This window comes from Mesoplodon mirus, assembly GCF_964341445.2.
Source record: "Mesoplodon mirus genome assembly, chromosome: 4".
Classification (NCBI taxonomy): Eukaryota; Metazoa; Chordata; class Mammalia; order Artiodactyla; family Ziphiidae; genus Mesoplodon; species Mesoplodon mirus.
Genome location: NC_138979.1, coordinates 37,959,335 through 37,965,334, shown reverse-complemented (window position 1 = coordinate 37,965,334; position 6,000 = coordinate 37,959,335). Strand labels below are relative to the sequence as shown.

The 6,000-nt window shown below is 55.6% G+C and overlaps 1 protein-coding gene across 1 annotated transcript in view; it reads left to right on the top strand.

Moving 5' to 3' along the window:
* Nucleotides 1-2,169: 2,169 nt before the first annotated feature.
* Nucleotides 2,170-6,000, top strand: part of ZNF710 (zinc finger protein 710) — a 67,258-nt gene continuing 63,427 nt past the window's right edge. The window contains exon 1 of the mRNA XM_082619318.1: nt 2,170-2,566. The gene's annotated coding sequence lies outside the window, so the exon portion shown is untranslated. The remainder of the gene's footprint in view (nt 2,567-6,000) is intronic.

Below are 6,000 nucleotides of genomic sequence, written 5' to 3'. Positions count from 1 at the left end.
CTGTGGAAACTCTCAGGGCCCATGAAGACTCACGTTTCTCCCCAGCCCCTGGCAGTAGCCCCAGTCCAAGTGCCGGGCATCCAGCAGGTGCTCAATACTTCCTTGGGCAAAAGAGAAATGTGGCCAACTTTGCTCTGGGAACTTTCCCCCTGTTTTCTCCCCACCTCTCTGGAGAAGCAGAAGGCAGAGCAGGTCTTGGGAACACGCCCAGGCGCCCCATGAATAACTGACCCTTCGGGGAGGCTCCACCGCGCGTCCTGTCCGAGGGCTCGGAGTGGAGAAGCGGCTGGAGGTTAGAGGCCGAGGGTCGGGTCGGAAGCCGGGGAGAGGCAAGGCTGTGCCAAGCCCCGAGGCCCTGCAGGAAGGCGCCAGGGGCTTGACCCCCGCGCTGCCAACGGCCACGCCTCGGCGCCCCCCAGCAGTGCGCCCGGGGGCGAAGGCCCGGGCCGTGGGATTGGCGAGCCCACGAGGGGCCGATCCCAGCGGCTCCTCGGAGCCCCTTCCCCATCCGGGCCCTGGCGCTCGCAGTCCGCACCGCTCCCTCGAGTCTGGACGTCCAGGGCTCTGCAAACAGCTGCTTAAAGGCTTCTAACAGTTTAGTGCTCCGCGGGGATGTTTGTTCCACGCCCATCTGCCTACTTTAAAAATACATACGTGAAGAACACACCCAGCCTTCCACCTCTGCCTGGGGAGGGGTGGGCTCCGCGGCCCCCGCCCGCACTTCAGAAGGAACCCGCACCCAGAACCCGTGTCCCCCACCCCCAGCCCCGCCGACTCTCCTCTCGGGAGGACGCCCCAAGCTTCCCACGGTGGGGGAAGCTGACCCCCTTTGTGGCGGGCAGGACCGGGCCCCCCATTTCCATGCGAGGTTCTGATGCTCCCCCTCTCTCCCGCTTCAGTTAATCTTTGTTCCCCTTTTCTGCTGAGGAGAAAAAAAGAGAGAGAAAGAAAAGGAGGAAAAAAGGCGTGACTTGATTTTCAAACGAAACTCCCACAGCAAACAAAACCCTTTTAGAGAAATAAGAAAGGAGGAAGAAGGAAGAAAAGAGGGAAGAAAAAAAAGAGAGCGAGAAAACCCTCCAGGCTTTCAATTTGAGTGGGAGAGTTGAACCGAAAGAAAGAGAAAGAAAGGAAGAAAAATCCTCTCTGCAGTAGAAAGAGAAAAGAAAACTTGGGCTGACAAGAGGGGGGTGTTGGGGGGTGGAAGGAAGTGAGAAAACAAAAGAGAGATAAAAGGGCTGCTTTTCTGTCTCTCTTCCTCCGCGAGCTGGGTTAGGAGGAGCTGTTTTGCATCCCTTCACGTCAGCCCTGCCTCATTCCCTTCTTCCAGGGAGGGAGAGAGAGCGAGCGAGCGAGCGAGAGAGAGAGGGGGGTGGTGGAGAGAGAGAGAGAGAGAGAGAGAGAGAGAGAGAGAGAGAGAGAGAGAGAGAGAGAGAGAGAGAGAAAGAGAGGAGCCGGAGGGAGGGCGGCAGGAGCAGGCGGCGGGCGCGCGTGGAGGCGGGCGGCGGGCGCGCAGCAGCAGCCCGGGCGGTGGGCAGCCAGGAGCCCCCGGCCCCGGCCCGCCACGGGCCCCAGCGTAGGAGCCGCGCCCGGACCCAGGGTGAGTGTCCCGCGCGGGCCCGGGCCCCCGACCCCGCAGCCCCGGGCGGCGCGCCGGCGGGGACGCGGGGGGCGCGGGGGTGGGTCACTGCGGCCGCGGCCGACCCGCCCCCCGCCTCTCCCCGGGGACGGCCGCGCGCAGGCCCGCGCCGCAAACATGTCGTCTTTTCCTTTCACTTCCACATTCCCTCATGCCGGAGAGCTGGAGGGAGACATGGAGAGCTGGGGAAAGAGGGAGAGATGGCGTCTGGCGGGGGGGGGGTGTGGAGGGGGAAGGGAAGGAGGGAGCGAGCGAGCGAAAGAGGGCGAGAGCGAGGAGAGCGCGCGAATGAGATAGAGAGAAAGGGAGGGGAGAGAGAGAGAGAGAGAGAGGCAAAAATGAAAGGAAAGCGCGGCGGCGGCGGCGGGACGGGAGGCCCGGAGGCGGCGGCGGCGGCTCGCGGGCCCGCACGTGGGTGTCCCGGCGCCCAGTACGCTCCCCCCGCCGCCCGCCCGGGACTCAAAGTTTCACCCCCTCGCCGCGCCGCCCCGCCCAGCCGCTGCCCACAAACTTTATTCTCCCGGCGGGTGGGGTTGCTGCGCGTCCCCGCCGTCCTGGGTGGGGGAGGGCTGGGCGCGCCGCCGGGGTGTCGGGGGCGCCCCCGGGGCAGCAGGCCGCCGCACGCCCCGCTCCCCGGGGCGGGGACCTGTTGAAGGCGCTCGCCGGCCGGCTGGGTCTCCACGGCCTGTCCTTAGCCTCCTCAGTCTCAGTTCCCCTTCCTTGTCGCCCACTCTCTCCGTCTCCTCGCGGTCATTTTCCTAATTGGACAGAGCTGTGGGGTGTGATCGCCGGCGTCAGATTAGTGGCCCCGAGGCTGCCAGGTGGGCGCGGGGACTCGGGGACCAACGGGACAGCCCCCGCCAGCGTGCAGAGCCCACAGATCCGGCCCTCGTGCCACCGCCCCCCTAACCGCGGACTTGCTAACTAGTGCGTATCGGGTTTTTTTCCAACTTGCCTTTTAAGATGACTTTTATGGTGGCTGCAACTGCTTCCCTCCAGTCTGAGCAGTAGTTTGGGAAGATTTAAGAGGCCAGGGAGGTGCTTGCGTGGGTTTTAACTAACCCGAAACGATCATTAATGTATCTCTAAGCTCTGCGATGGTTCGGGCAAGGCGTAGCCGCAGCCCGGTGCGTCTTCACAGGGTCACTACGAGGTGCTGGTCCTTCCCGGTCTGAGCGGTCCAATGAGGGACTGTCCTCGTGGCCCACCCTAGAGCAGCAGACCGAGCGCCCTAACTGCTAAGGGCACCCAGAGCGCCTTTATTTCTGTGCAAAATGGAAACTCCCAGCCAGTGTAGACCTGGAGGGGACATGACCAGTTCCGGTGGGCGCCTGGGAAACTCACAAGATTCCTCCATAGGTGTGCGGAGAGGGACTTTGAACCTTGGGGCTCACCCAGGCAACTTTGAAGCTGCTCTTTCAGCCCTGCCTTTGTACACGTGTAAGTAAAAACAGTCAAAGTTCATTTCTGCCAAGTAGAGGGCCTGGAGCCTGCATCCCTGTTTTGCCCTCACCAGGGGCCTTCAAAGGACCCGCCGGGCCAGGTGGGGGAGGGGAAGTAAACCACCCCTAATTGTCTTTAGACTTTAGAAAATGCATTCTTAGTGTTTGTGATCAAAGCCATGGGCCTGTCTGGTTTTGATTTTTGAGACTTAGTATGGCTGTCCCTTTCTCGTTTGTTTTAAAGCGAATGTTATTTTCTAGAGCTCTCATGGTGGTTTTGTCAGCTGGCCCTCGAACCTTGCATCGCTCTGTGCCAGGCACCTGCCAGTCTGGGAACAGGACCTCTAATTGGTCACCTGTAGTTCTAGCCGCACTAGTGCTCCAGTAACCTGCAGGACCTGGCTTTCTTGCATGAGGGCAGTGGGGGTAGGGCTGCTTTCTTTAGGGTAGGGGGAGTTGGCCATTTGGGTCACATTTTTCTTTCCTCCAGGCTCACCTGGTTGCCTGTATGCCCATGGAGGCAGGTGCAGTGAATTGCAGTGGGAGCAGAGGTTCACTCTTCTCCTCAGAGCGGATTCCCGGGTGAGTCCTTGTCCTGTGGTGTGTGGCCAGCGGGCCATTTGTTCTGCACTTGGGTCACTTCCGTTCCAACCAGGCATTTTCTACCAGGGAGACTTATTTTAGGCTCCCTGTCTAGAGACAAGGAGATGGACAAGGTCTGGAATGGTTTTTTGAGTTGGAGGAAGGGAGACTAATGGGCCCACCGGAGATTTTGCATGCCTTCTATTTTAGGTTTGCCTTGTGGCCCAGGGATATTTCTATCAGAGTTGTGCTTGGAAAGCTCAAGTTTGAAGTTAGAAGGGAGTAAATAAGTAAAGGAGTAGTCGGGTGCATCTCAGGATGCTGTCCACAGGCTCTTCATCGGCTTGCTCACCCCCCGGATCTGAGGGCAGGGGCTCATTTTTTGAATTAAGGAATCTGTGAATCTCCTGTGTCTCATGTTAATGGTGGTTGATCCCAGCCCTTAGACTGCAAAGCTGGAAGAGGACCTTAGAGGTTATCTGAAGAAAGTGAGGCATGAGAAAAGCTCCATGCCTGAAATCACACAGTAAGTGACAGAGCCAGCACTCAAACCTGGGCTTTCAGAGTCCATTTCCAGTGCTGTTAACACAAGGCTGCTGCCTGTATTCCTGCTGGGGAACCCAAATCAGGCTTCATCCAAAGAATGTGACTGTGAGAACATGAAAACATGGGCTTATCCTACCCTCATGAGATAAGTAAATGAAGGACCTTATTTTCTAGTTGTGTTACACATACTGTTCTGGAGGATTTGACGGCTGGTGTGACTACTTGGGGAAACCGGGTGTTTCTGGCTGTTATAATGCGTACTTCTTCAACGTCAACCAGTTTAGCGGGGCAGCAGTTTAGTCATCAGGATGTGCCCAAGTCACACTGAGCATTTTTTGATCTGGAATGTTTTCTTCATGCTTTGTACTTGTGTGTGATTTATTTAGGCTTGGTCAGGGAAAAGAATGGGGACGTAAGGAAGGGCCGGAGACCCGAACTGATCTCTGTTCGTGGGTTAGATCTCTTACTACTTTCAGTTGACGAGGATAGAGGTCTTTCTTTGTTCATTGCTAAGCCCTTGTGCCTAGAACAGGGCCTGGCACATAGCGGGCCCTCGATAAATACTTGTTGAATAAAGGTACTGGACATGAGGAAAAAGATTTCCCTCCCAGCAGGGACCCACAAATGACACACAGAGGCAGAGACAGGGAGGTGATTGATGGGAACTGCAGAGTTTTGCAGTGAGTCATTGCTTAGAACAAGCTCCAGACAGGTAAGGCAGGAGGGGCTGGGAAGAGTAAATTTTGAATGAGGTGGAGCCACTGGGTGGAGACTTGTGTGAAACAATAGAGAGATCTTGAATTGGACCGGATATGGGGAGGATAATAATAATCGTAGATCTTGGGCCAGGCTTGTGTAAGTGATTTATGTGTATCATCTCCCTTAGTCCTCACAGGTGCTAGTTACTGCATTGTTATTCCCATCTGGCAGATTGGGAAACTGGAGCACAGAGAAATTAGTTACATACAAGGGCACAGAACTGGTGGTGTCTGAACCCAGGCGGACTGACTTCAAACTTGGCCACCCTAGAATGATGATGAGTGCAGGTATCTCTGCCCACTCCAAGGAGCTGGGCATTCGGAGCTTTGGGGTTGCTAGAAAGGATGGCAGCAGAAAAATTGGAAAAGAAATTGTTGGTCTGCAACAGAATGAGGCTGGTCAGGGAGCAGACCCTCTGCTTCTTTTGCCAAGGCCCTCACAGTGTCTGAGGACTGTAAGGGAATATTTACTGGGGACCTAATTATTCCCCAGGCAGAGTGGCTAGTACCAGATTGGGACTGTTTTGCAGTTGATAAAGACTTTTTAAAAAATGTATCCCACTATTCAAATTTATTTTTATTTACCACATATATTTGTTTAGTACACCTTTGATAAAGGTTTAGGAGACTTTTTTTTTTGTAAGGTTGCTTTTCAAGTTACATTTTAGTTGGCATGTATTTGAAACTGGTGGGAATTTTAAAGGCAGAAGTGTCACCCTTGGCCATGAGGCCTCTAGAAGGTGTTTCCCACCAGTGCAAGCCTTCCCTTCCTCCTCCAAGGATGCTGGTCCAGGCTGCTCCAGCCCACAACAGCTGCCCTTTTATCGACAGTATGCTGGTCCGGTCCTTGTGGAGCTTGCAGTCTCCCTGGGAGACAGGCATTAAACTAATAATTAAACAAATACTCTTTAATTACAGTTGTTATAAATGCTTCAAAGGAAAAAGCACAGAGACCATGGGAGCTGATAATCAGGGAGGACGGGGGAAGGGAGGCTTTCCTGAAGAAAGGGCATTTAAACAGCCATGCAAAGGG